Below are 14129 nucleotides of genomic sequence, written 5' to 3' on the forward strand. Positions count from 1 at the left end.
GTGCGAAAAATAAATTCTTTTTTTTTCCTCCAAAGAAAAAACCCCCAAGGATTTTTTTCCTTTTAAAAACGATTTTTTTTAATGAAAAGGAATTTTTTTTCTTTTAAAAAGTTTTTTCTTAAACAAGTTTTTTAATATTTCAAGAGAGAGAAAAAAAAATGTTGAATAAAAAAATGTTGAATAAAAAAATGTTTTTTTTTGTCTTATCCTCTCCGTGCTCCGGCTTTTATGGGCCTGCGGGAGCCTCTTTGTTGCGGCCACTCCCGTGGGTAAAATTTCTTAAAACGCTGATTGATAATAAGAAATTCAGAAATACGTGGCAATTTTTTTCATCCAGGTTCAAGTCATTGGCTTAGATGTGCTGGAGACATAATTCCAAAAATACATACACTGCCTTGTTGAAGCAGCGATTCAATTGGAGAACTTTATAAATCCACTCCAAAATCCTTGGCCTCATTTCAGTTTCACTTCATCCTTTCTGAATGATCCCTTGCCAGTGCCTTGCCTTCTTCCCCTGTTCACTAACCACTGTTTCCTCAGGAGGAAATCTATTCAATCTAAATTCTTTCCTCTTGTAGCCATCTGGGATGGCCACTTCCCGATTACAAAATGGACACTTTGCAAAGATTGCAGGGAAAATGGACAATACTGAGAAAACAAGCAGGTTCAGAGTTTGTCTGCATATTGGAGCCGCAGCTCCCAGACAAGACCAAAACTGCAAACCCATTAGCATAATAATGGCCCATCTCCGGGAACAAAAGAGATGGGTAACCGATACGAAGGCGGACACCCCGGCGCCAGAGGAGACCAGATCAAAGCAGGCCAACAGCCACCTAGGACATGCCCAGCCATCAGGGCACCCACCCCTTTATTGGAGGAAATCGATAGGAACGATCGAGAAACGGCCCAATTACTTGGGACCAAGTTCAAGGCCTGCCCAAAAGCGCGGGAAGCCCTTTTGGGTGTAAGAAGGATCTCCCAAGAGAGAATTGTTCTCTTGGCACCGGCTCTCAACAAGGAGAGACCTGCCCAACAGCTGCACCAGAACAAGTAAGTCCAAGGTCAACGCACGCTACCAGACAGACGACCTTAAGTGTTCCCCTTCACCACTTCAACCCCAGAAGCCTCAGAACCGAACAACGGCCATTGTTCCTCTGACTGAGTGGGCGCCCGAAGCTAAGTATAGGCTTTAGCAGTAGTGATAGTTTAGTCTGTAGTATTTGTGCATGAGTATATTTAACTGTGTGTGTAAATAAATAAGCATTTGACTTTGAACTAACTAACTGGTGTATCGAGTCTTTGATCAGTATTCGGTTTGAACCTTGTGGCGGTATCGAAAGATACCTGGTGACTCTAGAGCAAAATGTAATTAGGATTAAGGAAGGCGATCATATTGACCGCCATATTCAGAGCCAAATAAAGAGAACACAATAAGCAACACTCTGAAAATCAATCCATTAACTGCTTTCCTATCTTCAAAATGCTTCGAGTCGAATATGCCTCTTCTTCAGAATGAGTATTGCCAGCATTCACGGTATGTTGCTTTTACATTCATATTGTGGGTATGAGACCCCAAAGAAATACTGGACAGCATTGAGAATACATTCAGTGCGCAACTTCCTTACTTACCCTGGCTAAAATCATGCTGCACGCAATGACGTACGTACCTCACTGTAAGAGAGAATAAAAGTGACCAGCAATGCCAAGGAAACTGTTGACCACAATCCCTAACTAACACATATCGTGGCATTGTTCAATTTATCAAGGGTTTTCTATTAATAATTAAATGTTCTTTAACCGAGGTGGCACGGTAGCACAGTGGTTAGCCTAACAGCACCAGGGACCCAGGTTCAATTCCGGCCGGTGACTGCCAGTGTGAAGTTTGCACATTCTCCCAGTGTCTGCAGGGGTTTCCTTTGGGTGCTCCGGTTTCCTCCCACAGTCCAAAAATGTGCAGGTTAGGTGGATTGGCCGTGCTAAAACTGCCCTTTCGCATTCAATTGGTTGGGTGGGAATAGGGTGGGGGACGTAGGGTGGGCCTAGGTAGGGTGCTCTTTCAGAGGGTCGATGGGCCAAATGGCCTCCTTCTGCACTGTTGTGATTCTATTCTATGATTCTTTACGGTTTTATTACGTATTTATGTTGCACACATATTCCTGTCAAACGTAAGACAAAAACAGCTAAATTATCAGCTCAACCATAGCAAAATAATGAAATTGTAATTATGATAATTTAATCTTATCATACCCAACCACATTTAGGAAATCTGACGACAGAACCTCTTATGCTTTTGTTACTTCAAAGCTAAACTTTATTTAAGTTTAAACATTTGTAACATTCCTTTGCAGTTAGGAATATTTTGCCTGAAGCCACATCATAAAACTACTGGGCATAAGAAAACGGTTCTCAATATATTATGCTGAGCATTATAAACTAGTTGATGCATTTATTCCACACTTCTAATAACCTTTTCGAAAAATTTTGTCTTTGGAGCAAAGGAGTTTGAGAGGTGATTTGCTTGAGGTGTACAAAATTATAACAGGTTTAGATAAAGTTAAAACACAGCGAGTGGTAATGACCTGGAACACGCTGCCTGCGAGGGTGGTGGAAGCTAAGACAACCAATAATTTCAAAAAGAAATAAGATGGTTTTGCGGCAAACATCGGGGGTCACGTGACCTCCTCGACCGAGGCCTCAGCAAACCTTGGAGGCCACGTGACGCCCAGCCTATCAGGGCAATGTGTGCCTGATTCCAGGAGGCTAGGAGCTTTTAAAACCTGCAGAACAGATCCAGTCTAGGAGAAGGGTTGGAGTCGCTGGCTGGTATTGTAATGTTCCTTTATATTTTCTGTGAATAGTTTTTGCCTCTAAATAAACTGTTGCTGTTATCTGCCGATGATCGCCTAGAGTTCCTGTTTCTACAGATGGGCACTTGAGAGAAAAAAACTAGCAGGGCGACAGGGATAGAGTGGGGAATGGTACTGTCTCGATTGCTATACGGAGAGCGGCATGAATTTGATGAAGTGAATGTTCGTCTTTTTGTGGCGTAATGGCTCTATAACTCTAAGACAACTGTGTTGGACAGCTGGGAGCTTGACCTGTGTATGGTAACATACTGGTCATGTGACAGGATTAAGTGATCTACAGACCTGGATTAATGAACAACAGTACAAATTTCACCACGGTTAGCAGGGAATTTAAATTTAGTTAAATCAATAAAATATGGATAAAAAGGTAATATCATTAATGGCGACCATGAAACTACTGTATTGTCACAAAAAAAATCTGCTTCTTTTTTGAGAAGGAAATTGTGCATCCTCACCTGATCTGGCTTTTATTTGACTCCTTAAAACCATACAGATCACTATGTTTCGACCTAGGCATTGGATTTAGAGGCAACAATGACACACCAAATCCAGTTGGCCTTTCTCCTCATTGACATCTGGGAACTTGTGCCAAAATTGGGAGAGCTGTTCCACAGACTAATCAACCAGCTGCCTGATATAGTCACACTCTATTCACAGAATCATATCTTTCAACCAGAGTCCCAGATTTCTCCATTACTATCCCTGGGATAGTAATGTCACATCAGAAGAACAGACCTTGGCAGCACGAGGTATCCCCCACACCAAACACTTGGAGGAAGCACCGTGGGTAACAGGGAAACAAAAATGTCCACTGACTGGGAAACCTCAGTAGCAGTGGTCAGTTCCTGAAGGACATGGTAGTCAGGCTCCAGGTACAGTGAGCCATTATGAAGGAAAAACCTGGTTGACCACATCCTCACCAGTCCATCTTTTGCAAGTGCATCTGGCCTTGACATTTTTGATAGATGTGACCACTACATAGATCTTGTGAGATGATGTTTACTCTTCACACTGAGGATACTTTCCATGTTGTGAGACACTACCACAATGCTAAATGGGATGAATTCAGAATAGATCTAGCACTAAGAATAAATCTTAGTGAAGCAACTCTAAACTGGGAAACTATGAAAGCATTGTGGGCCATGGAGCCCAACACCACAATCTGGAACCTCATGGCCCAGCATAATCCTCAATTTACCATTACCAAAATCTAGTAATGGAAAATACAAGAATTAAAACAAATCTTGATTCATTAAGGTAGAAAGGCATGGGGCAGCACCAGAAAGACTTAGAAACATAAAGTGGCAACTTTTGTGAAGCTATAGTTCTGTGCGCCTCACTTTAGGAAAGATGGGAAGGTGCTACAGAGAGGGCAGGAAAGATTCATGAGAATGATCCCAGGGCTAAGGAAATTCAGTTGCGTAGATAGATTGGAGAAATTGGGACAGCTTTCCTAGATGAGAGGGTTCAGAGGAGATTTGATAGATGTATTCAGAACACACCTGACTAGATAGGGAAAAACTGTTCCAACTGATAGAATGATTGAGAACAAGAGGAAATAGATTTAAGTTAATTGGAAAAGAAGCAATGGCGACATGAGGAAAATCTTTTTTACGTAGCAAGTGGTTAGGATCTGGGACACTGCCTGAGAGTGTGGTAGAGGCAAGGTTGATTGAAGCTTTCAAAAGGAAATTGGATCATTACCTAGAAAGGAAGAATGTGCAGGTTTATGTGGAGAAGGCGGGGGAGTGGCACTCGGTGAACTCCTTCGGTGAGCCAGCACAGACACAACAGGCTAAATGACCTTCCCTTCTGTGCTGTAAACATTCCATGATACAGCACAGGAATACATGCATGCTGAGGTATGGAAGTGACGAATAAGGGCAGGGAATCATGTATGGGTAGTTAGGGTTTGGGGCTGGGGGGAGTTTGGTGAGTTATTATTATAGTTTTTTGCGTGTGTTGGATCTCTGTTGTTTGAAATGTTAAAATTATAAAAGCCTCAATAAAATATTTTCTAAAAAAAAAGGAATACATGCATGCTAAACAGAATTAATAACTCTGGATACAGATAAGCGGTCCCATATCCAGTGGATCAGATCAAAGGCTGTCATACTGCTACATCCAATACTGGAGGACAAAAAACAACTGATGTGAGGAAGAGGTGGTTTCAGGGTCACTCCCAACCTCAGTGAAGGCAAAGCCCAACACATCACTGCAAGACAAGGCTGGCGGCTTCACGTCTCGATCGAGAAGTGCCAATTGGATGGTGCAGATCAGCCTTCTCCTGAAATCCCATGAAGTCCGATGCCAGTCGTCAGCCGATTTGATTTACTCCACTTGATATTAAGAAACAGCTAAATACACTGGATATAGAAAATGCTTTGGTCCCATCAACATCCCAGTTGTAATGTTGAACACTTGCTCTAGAACTAGCTGTGACTAGTCACAGCCAAAGCATTTCAGTACGGCAACAAAATTGGCATCAAGGTGAACAGCTGCACATATATACCGGTCCACAAACATCAGGACAAATCCAATCCTATCAGTAGGCGTTCGATCAGCAGCAGCAGTGAGGACGTTTGTTTTCAGCAGTGCTATAAAGCAACATTTACTCACCAATTGCTTGCTCACCGCTGTCAGGTTCTGCCAGGACCACTTGGCTACATAGCTCATTACAACGTTGATTTAAACATGGGCAGAAGAGCTTAATTCCAGAGGTGAGAGGAGTGAAAGTGATTGCCCTTGACACCAAGACCGAGTGTGACATCAAGGTGTCCTTGTAAAATTGAATCAACGAAAAACATTGAAAAACTCTCCACTGGCCGGAGAAAAACCTAATAAGAAGGGCGATGGCTGTGACTTTGGAGGTTAATCACCTCATCCCCAGGACATCGCTGCAAAGGTTTCCCAAGGTGTTGTCCAAGGCCCAGCTACTTTTAGTTGCTTTATCAATGACCTTCCTGAGCAATGAGCAAATTGATACAGGATAAACAAGATCAGAGAGTTGAATGTGTGGGAGAAATGGGTTTCAATTCATGTGGTACTGGCATCAGTACTGGGGAAAAAGGGAGCTTTTCTCTTGGGATGTGTTTCACTTGAACTGCACTGGAACCAGTGTCCTAGCAAATTAAATAACTAGGGATGGAGCTTTAAACCAAATAGTGGGCTATCAAAGATTCAAGTGAGGGAAAATTCCAAAAGTTGAAGAGCAAGGATAATAGTGCAGAATATAGGTAGTGATATAGGTAGTGATAACCAGAGTGTACAGGAAGGGAAAGAGCATGCACATGAATGCACCAGCAAATGGGCTAAGAGTAGGGAAAATGATATAAAGGCAGAATTAAAAGCTATTTATTGGAATGTACGCAGTATTTGTGAATACCTATACGCAAGGTGAATTGATGACACAAATACAAATGAATGAATATGATGGCCCAACAACATGGTTGCAAGGTGACCAAAGCTGGTAACTGAATATTCAATGAAGTTTAACATTAAAAAAGGATAGGAAGAAAAGAAAATTGATGAGGTAGCTCCGTAAATAAAGGATGAGATCAGTATAGCAGTGAAAAAGGGCGGCACACTGGCATTGGGATTAGCACAGTTGCTTCACAGCTCCAGAGTCCCAGGTTCGATTCCAGGCTTGGGTCAACGACTGTGCGGAGTCTGCACATTCTCTCCGTGTCTGTGTGGGTTTCCTCCGGGTGCTCCGGTTTCCTCCCACAGTCTAAAGGTGTGCAGGTTAAGTGGATTGGCCGTGCTAAATTGTCCCTTAGTATAAAAGGTTAGGTGGGGTTACTGGGATATTGTGGCGGCATGGGCTTAAGTAGGGTGCTCTTTCCAAGGGCCGGTTCACTCAAAGGGTCGAATGGCCTCCTTCTGCACTGTAAATTCTATGATTCTAAATGATCTTGGTTCGGAAGGTCAAGATGTACAAGCAGTTTGGGTGGGGTAAGGTATCGCAAGGGAACTAAATAATTGATGAGAGTAGTTTATAGGCGCCTGCCCCAATAGTAACTCTGATAGACAGAATATAATTCAAGAAATAACGAGGGCTTAAAAGGAACTGCAAGAATCATGGGTGATTTTAAACTTCAAATAGACTGGACAAATCAAATTGGCAAAGATGGCCTGAAGGACATATTCCGAGAATATATTCAGGATAATTTCTGAGAACAATAAGTTGTGTAACCAATATATGAAGAAGCTATTTTCAGAACTCTGTTTCTTTCTCTGCATAAGCCGCCAGGCTTGCTGTGTATTTACACCAATTTCTGTGTTTCTTCCAAGATTAATAAATGATTTAATACAAAGAATCTTCTCGGGAAGAATGATCATAATATGATAGAATTTCACATTCAGTGTTAGGGTGAGAAACTTGGGTCTGAAACTAGTGTCTTAAACTTAAGTACAAACAATTACAAAAGCATGAAGAAAGAGTTCAGTAAAGGAGACTGGGAAAATAAACTAAACGGTAAGATGATAAGATAAGCAAGGCAGACATTTAAGGAGATATTTGATAACTCTCAAAGATATATTCCATTGAGAAAGAAAGCCCATTTGAGAAGATTAGCCATCTGTAGATAACTAAGGAAGTTAAGTACAATGCTGTGAAAATTAACGGTAGGTCGTAAAATTGAGAAAACTTCAAAAACCAGCAAAAGGATCATTAAAAATAATAATAGAGGGAGGAATTAGAAATAATAGAGGGAGAAATTTATATCTGTCTTCATGGCAGAAGACACTAAAAGACTCCCAATAATAACAGAAAATCAAGGGTGGAACTTGAAACAATTGCTATCACTAGAGCAAAAGTATTAAGAAAAATAATGGCCTATAGGTTGACAAGTCTCCTGGTCTTGATGGCCTGTCCCCTTGGGTATTAAAAGGTGTGGCTGCAGAAATAGTTAGTCGAAAGCCTCCAAATTTCCTGAGCTTCAGGAATGGTCCCAACCGATTGCAAAATTGCAAATGTAATCATAAATCTTGGGCGGGATTCTCTGATCCGGAGGCTAAGTGTTGATGCCGCCGGAAACGCGACGGCGTCAACACGGCCCCAGGATCAGCAATTCTGGCCCCTACAGGGGGCCAGCAGGGTGCTGGAGCGGTTCACGCTGCTCCAGCTGCTGATCCGACCGTGGAATGGGCACCGGTGGATAGGCGCATGCGCAGTGGGTCCGGTGCGTGTCACCGGTGCGATTTCCGCACATGCGCGGTGTCTCCCTTGTCCGTACCGGCCCCGACCCAACATGGCGAAGGAGTACAAGCGCCGGCGTGGAAGAAAGGAGGCTGGGAGACAGAGAGGCCGGCCCACCGATTGGTGGGTCCCGATCGCGGGCTAGGCCACATCGGAGGCCCCTCCCCCCCCGGGATCGGACCCCCTCTCCTCCCCCACAGGCCGTCACCCGACCCTTCAACGCCGAGTTCCCGCCGGCTGAGAGCAGGTTAGAATGGCGCCGGCGGGACTCAGTTTTAAAAATCCGGGCTGGAGAATCACGGGGGGGGGGGGGGTAGCGTAGCGTAGAGCGGCCCCGATCGGCGTCGTGCCGACCACGCCGGCCACAATGGCGCCGATTCTCCGCTCTTCAGAGAATTGCGTCCCGGCGTCGGGGCGGCGCGGTGCGATTCCCGCGGCCCTCCGGTGACTCTCCGACCTGGCGCGGGGCCGGAGAATCCTGCCCCTTATTCAAGAAAGGAGCAAGATTGGGATCAGCAAACTGCCAGCCAGTCTGTCTAACATTAGTCACTGTAAAAATGTACAATGGGACATTTATAAACGCAGAGTCAATATAGTTTTATGAAGGGGAAATACTGTTTGACAATTTATTAGAATTCTTTGCGGATGTAACTGTTAGGAAAACAAAGATAGTTTTAAGGGATCTATATTTATATTGGAAAACATTAGAAATAAGTATAGTTTTAAGTGTGCTTAATTTAATGTTCTATGCCTGTAGGTAAGATTTATGGTGGACAAAGGTATGTGTGAGGGTTGGTTAAGTTCCAACTGTGTTTCTATTGGATTTGGACATGGCTATGGCGTGAAGAGTACATAGCCAAGCAGAGGTATATGGATGTTGCTTAGCAACTGGGGCCTGTATGGTAGAGAAGCTGTTAGATTTTAGTTTTGACTGAATTTATGAGCAGTTGAAGGTAGGTATTGAGCAAGAAGGCAATTCTCACAGTTAGTTTAGAAAGCTAGAGAGAACATCTCTCTCGGCTTTGCTGAAAGAAAAGCCATACCATGGTAATGGTTAAGAAAACAAGTTGCAGAGATGTGAAGAGCAGTTAGTTAAGGAAACTAGAGAAATTAAGAAAAGTTTCCAAGATGTCTAAGATTAAAGGGACTAGAACAGTTCAGTAACAACTTGCAGAGCTGATAAGAAAGCTGAGATATCAGAAAGATATCTGAAGCGATTTTCAGGTTTGTGAGATTTTACTGCAGCCTGTGGAATGGGAGTTGAAATAACTAAGGAAATCGGTGGCCGATGACAGAAATTGTGTAAAAGCAGTTAAGACAAAGGAAGCCTAAAACAGGGTGGTGTAAAATCCTGGACTGAACTCACTGTTAAAAGTGGAGCAGAAGCTTGGGTTAGAAGAGTTATTAGTAAACCTAGACTGGATTTTGGAATGCAAACCGCTAAGGGAAAGCATAATTATGAGAGAAGATTTTAAAGCGTGTTTTTGGGAGTAGATTTTGGAAACTCTCACGTGACAATCATCTGGGGAGGTTCTGAGGAGACATCCACATTCACTTGGGTTTCAGGGTGGAGAGTGTATTTGCTCACAGTCACCATTGTAGATTAAGATATACTTTGTAATCCATGTTAATCCGAAAGCCTTTGTGCAATTGTTAAGATAAGGGGTGAGGAATAGCATATTATATCATCCAATTTTTTCATGTTTAATAAATGTTTTTTTCTTGGTGTTAAAACTAATTAGTGGTTCTGTGACTCTGTTTCCCCACATTTTATGAAGGAAAAAAATGTTACGGTCTTTTTGAGCCAGAGTTCCATTCTGGGATCTTCCCATCTGGTTATAACATTAACTGGGATCGTAGCAGTAACAAGCAGCAGAAATAAAGAGGAACAAGTAGATGCAGTGTATTTAGATTTTCAAAAGGTGCCACATAAAAGGTTACTATACAAGAGCTTGTGTTGTTGGAGGCAATTCATTAGCATGGATAGAGGATCAGCCAACCAAAAGGAAATTAATAGCCAGGATAAATTGATAATTTTCAGGTTGGCAAAATATAACTAGTGGGTGTCACAGAGATCAATGCGAGGGTATAAACCATTAACAATCTATTTTAATAACTTGGGTGAAGGGACAGGGTTTATTGTAGCCAAATTGGTTGATGATAAAAGATAGTTTGGGAAGCAAGTTGTGCGAACACAAGTCTGCAAAGGGGTACAGCTAGGTTACGTCAGTGGGCCAAAATATGGCAGATATTTTACAATGTGGGCAAATGTGAGCTTATCTGTGCCCACAAGCAGCAACACCAGGACAACATTCAGGTTTGGCCTGATAAGTTGTAAGTGCCACAAAAGTATCAGGTAATGATCATCTCCAGAAAGGGAGAATCTAACCATCTCCCCTTAACACAATGGCATGACCATCACTGAGTCCTCCATCAGCAACACCCTGGTAGCGACCATTAACCAGAAAATTAACAGACCAGCCAGATAATGTGGCTACAAAAGCAGGTCACAAAGTTGGAAATCACCACTTGATTCACAAAGCACGTCCACCATCCACAAAGCACAAGTTAGGAGCCTGAATCAGTTTAGTTCCAATGACACTTGAGGGTCACAAGTCCAAGAAAAACCAGTCCACTTGATAGGCATGCCATCCACCACATTTAACATTTACCTTCTTCACCACCAAGGCACCATGGCTGCAGTGTGCACTGTTCAGAAATCCAGATTTACCTTGTCGAGAGCAGAGGCAGGGAACTCCAAGTTGCAGCAACCCTCGAGTTTGGTGCATGCGTACGCTGGGAGTAGGCAGGCGATGCATGCGCAATCCGGCAGTTAAAGAGCTTGGTTATCCTGGAAGCAGTGCATCTGCAGAAAAAGAGAAAAAAAAGAAACTGCACTAAAACGTGGGTCACAGGACCAGCAGCAGAGCACCTTAGCTGAGAGGAGTCCCAGACAGGGGATAAGGACGAGGTGACAGGGAGATGTCCCAAAGGGAGAGGAGGCAGAGGAAGTTCCATTGGGAGAGAGGTCAAAATGTTAAGAAAGAGGGCCAAAGAAAGAGATTCCATGCTGAAAGAGAACTGCAATTGGCAGACTCAAAGAGGGTTCAGAAGGAGACCTGGTAATCGACGAGAGCTCAGGAGAAGCCTTGGCAAACAAGGAAGGCAGCAGAAGGTTGTGGCCGATTGAGTCAAAGAGCTGAAGTTGTGCGAGTGAGTCGGTGTTCGATGGCAGACACGAGAATCCAGAAGAGAGTCTTGGAAGATGAGATTGAAATCCTGGAAGTTGTGCCATAGCTGAGGCCAACCAAGTTGGAGCAACATTTGGAGAGAATTTCAATGCGAAACCTTTGATGGTAATTCCTCATGACAGAGACAGAGTTTCATTGAGATTGGTTGACTCACTATTCACTGGCATCTTGGTAGGTTTTTGAGAAATTTGTCATATCTGTCTTGGTCGCATCTATGTATGGTTCAGTATGGTTTGTTCAACCATAGTTTGCAAGTTAACTCACATGTACCTCATATTAACTCTAGATGTTATACAATACAAGACAAATATTAAAAATTGTTTTATTGTTTCGACCTTGCATTTTGTAAGTTTGTTCAAATCTCTCAGAATCTTGTGGCTTTATTCTTTTAGCAAGTGTCTTGAAAATCAAACTTTGTCTACTTTAAGCAAAGCGTTAATGGTCCTTAACCAGATCATACCAAACATTTAGGGCTCTGGCCCAGGATCATAAGTCCAAAGATGTGCAGGTTAGGTGGATTGGCCATGATAAATTGCCCTTAGTGTCCAAAAAGGTTAGTGGGGTTACTGGGTTACGGGGATAGTGTGGAGACATGGGCTTAAGTGGGGTGCTCTTTCCGAGGGCCAGTGCAGACTCAATGGGCCGAATGGCCTCCTTCTGCATTGTAAATTCTACGATTCTATGATGTGCACAGTGAAGTTTACTATATGGACTGAAAAACAGAATTGCTTTACCAATCACCATGACTTTTCTGAAAAGGGAATTTTATCCCTTAGTAATTGCAACTATTAACAAGGTTAGGTTAATTACACAAGCAGAAGAGTTCGAATTAGAATGAAAAGCAAGGGCTAAGAAAGCAGCAATAATTGTGGTAATAAGACAGCTTTTAAGAAGGCAGATTTGGAATTAGAAGAAGAAAGGCCTGGCACGGGTACAACACAGCTTGAGTTAGCTAAAATTCAGTTGCAAATGAAGTTGCTTGAGAGAGAAAGAGAAAGAGAAATGAAAAAGTTTGAACAGGAAAAATAAATAAATAATAAAGCTTGAACTGCAAAAAGACAGAAAAATGTGAAAGTTTGAACTTGAACTAGAGAGCGAGGAGTTAGCTAGACAGTAAAGAGATAGAGGCCTTCAGAGAGAGAAATAGCATGACCTGGTGAGGGAAAAGTTAGGTCACACAGTGAAAGAATCTAGTCGTTCAGATGAGGAATCGAGTCCCACTACGATCTTTGATATAAAAAAAAGACTTCACATAGTCCCCAAATTCACTGAAGGCTGAGTTGAGATATTTTATATGGTTTGAAAAGGTGGCTACCAACTAAAGTGGCAAAGGGCACAGGATCTCTTATTTTTGAAAAGTGTTTTGGTTGAGGTTATAGATGTGTAACTCGGCCTTTTGGCAGGACAATTCTCAGATTATGAGGTTATTAAAACTGCTGTACTTAATGCTTATGTGTTTGTGCCTGCAGCAGATAAGTTAAAATTTCAGACTTTAAAGAAAAGACCAAGGCACGATCTAACGGAAAAGTTTCTAAGTGTAATTTCAGGCAGTTTGGCTGGGGTTTCTCCCCGACTCTGTCAGTGAGTTCCCCACCGCTATCTAACCACACTTTTTCGGGCCCTGGGGGGGTTTTCTCCGGGCTAGTCGATACTTCGAAAAAATTCTCATCACTGGGCTCACTGGCCAGACCGGCTCCTCAGAGATCGGGTCACCATTTTGAAAGCGTGGCCCGATCTCTAAGTGAGCTTGAGGGTCCCCCACACACCCAACCCGTGGGCAATGTCGCTCCCACACACATAGGCACCACCCCAGACCCCCCAAAATGAGGACACCCTGCTATGGGGTCCTTTCCATGCCTCCTTTTGGGTCTCCCCCTGCCAGAGCCCCCACCCTTCACACCCCCAACCTTCCAGAGGCCCTTTCATACCAGACCTTCTCCAACCCCCCATCCTTCACACCACCCTCATCCCTTCTTTCATGGGCATGGCCCGCCTCAGGCCCTTACCCTTGGCAGTGCCACCCTGGCACCTGGGCACCTTGTCACTGGCACACTGGCAATGCTTTTGCCAGCCTGGTAGTTCCCCTGCCAGCCTGGCAGTGCTAAGGTGCCCGATTGCCAGGAGAACCAGGGTTCCACCCTGCCCTGTCCCTTACTACCCAGGGACTCCCAATGGCCTGGGAGACCCCCTAGGTGCCATGTCGCCTGATCCACGTTTGTATAGGTTCGCGAGAGGCCTTCCATCTCGAGAATGAGATGGAGATAGCTCTTAATTGACCTCAATTAGCTTCACGCCTCATCTAGGCAGGTTAGATTGCAAACCGCACCGCACCCGCGCAGTTCCCAATTTGGGCCTCTCCGTGATGTAACTGCCACATGGATCCTTACCAGGTACATTGCGGCTGCTAAATCATGCCCCAAATGAAACATTTGTAGAATATTCTAAGGAGAAAGAAATGTTGCGGGGCTGGTGGTTTTGATTAATGGAATTAGAACAAACTGCTGAAAATATGAGAGAGCTAATAATACTGGAAGAATTTTCAAACAGCATCCCAATAATTATTAGGTCACGCCTGGATGAATGTAAGATATGGAAGGTGCGAGGTTCTGGTAGATCAGTATGATACATCACCTAGGCAGCTAGATGGTAGTGGAGCCATTTTTAAATTCACAGGGAATCTGTAGCAAGAGTCTAGCTTTAGGGAGAAGGCAAAAGCTGGTCCAATCAATAAAAATGATAATGTAGAGATAAAAATTATGTAACGAAACCCAGGATGCTTTTCTTGCCATAAGGTAGGACATCTTAAAGCCA

The 14129-nt window shown here is 43.4% G+C and overlaps 1 protein-coding gene across 11 annotated transcripts in view; it reads right to left on the bottom strand.

The window, feature by feature from the left end:
* The window catches only part of stk33 (serine/threonine kinase 33), a 244685-nt gene that overhangs the window by 184968 nt on the left and 45588 nt on the right, over window positions 1-14129 (bottom strand). For 7 of the 11 annotated variants that reach the window (XM_072466451.1, XM_072466452.1, XM_072466456.1 and 4 more), the window contains one exon: window positions 10799-10933. The exons of 3 other annotated variants lie outside the window; for them this stretch is intronic. The gene's annotated coding sequence lies outside the window, so the exon portion shown is untranslated. Of the gene's footprint in view, window positions 1-10739; window positions 10934-14129 lie in introns of all 11 variants that reach the window. One more of the 11 variants, XM_072466455.1, reaches the window with a different exon arrangement.

Source organism: Scyliorhinus torazame, chromosome 10 (genome assembly GCF_047496885.1).
Source record: "Scyliorhinus torazame isolate Kashiwa2021f chromosome 10, sScyTor2.1, whole genome shotgun sequence".
Lineage (NCBI taxonomy): Eukaryota > Metazoa > Chordata > Chondrichthyes > Carcharhiniformes > Scyliorhinidae > Scyliorhinus > Scyliorhinus torazame.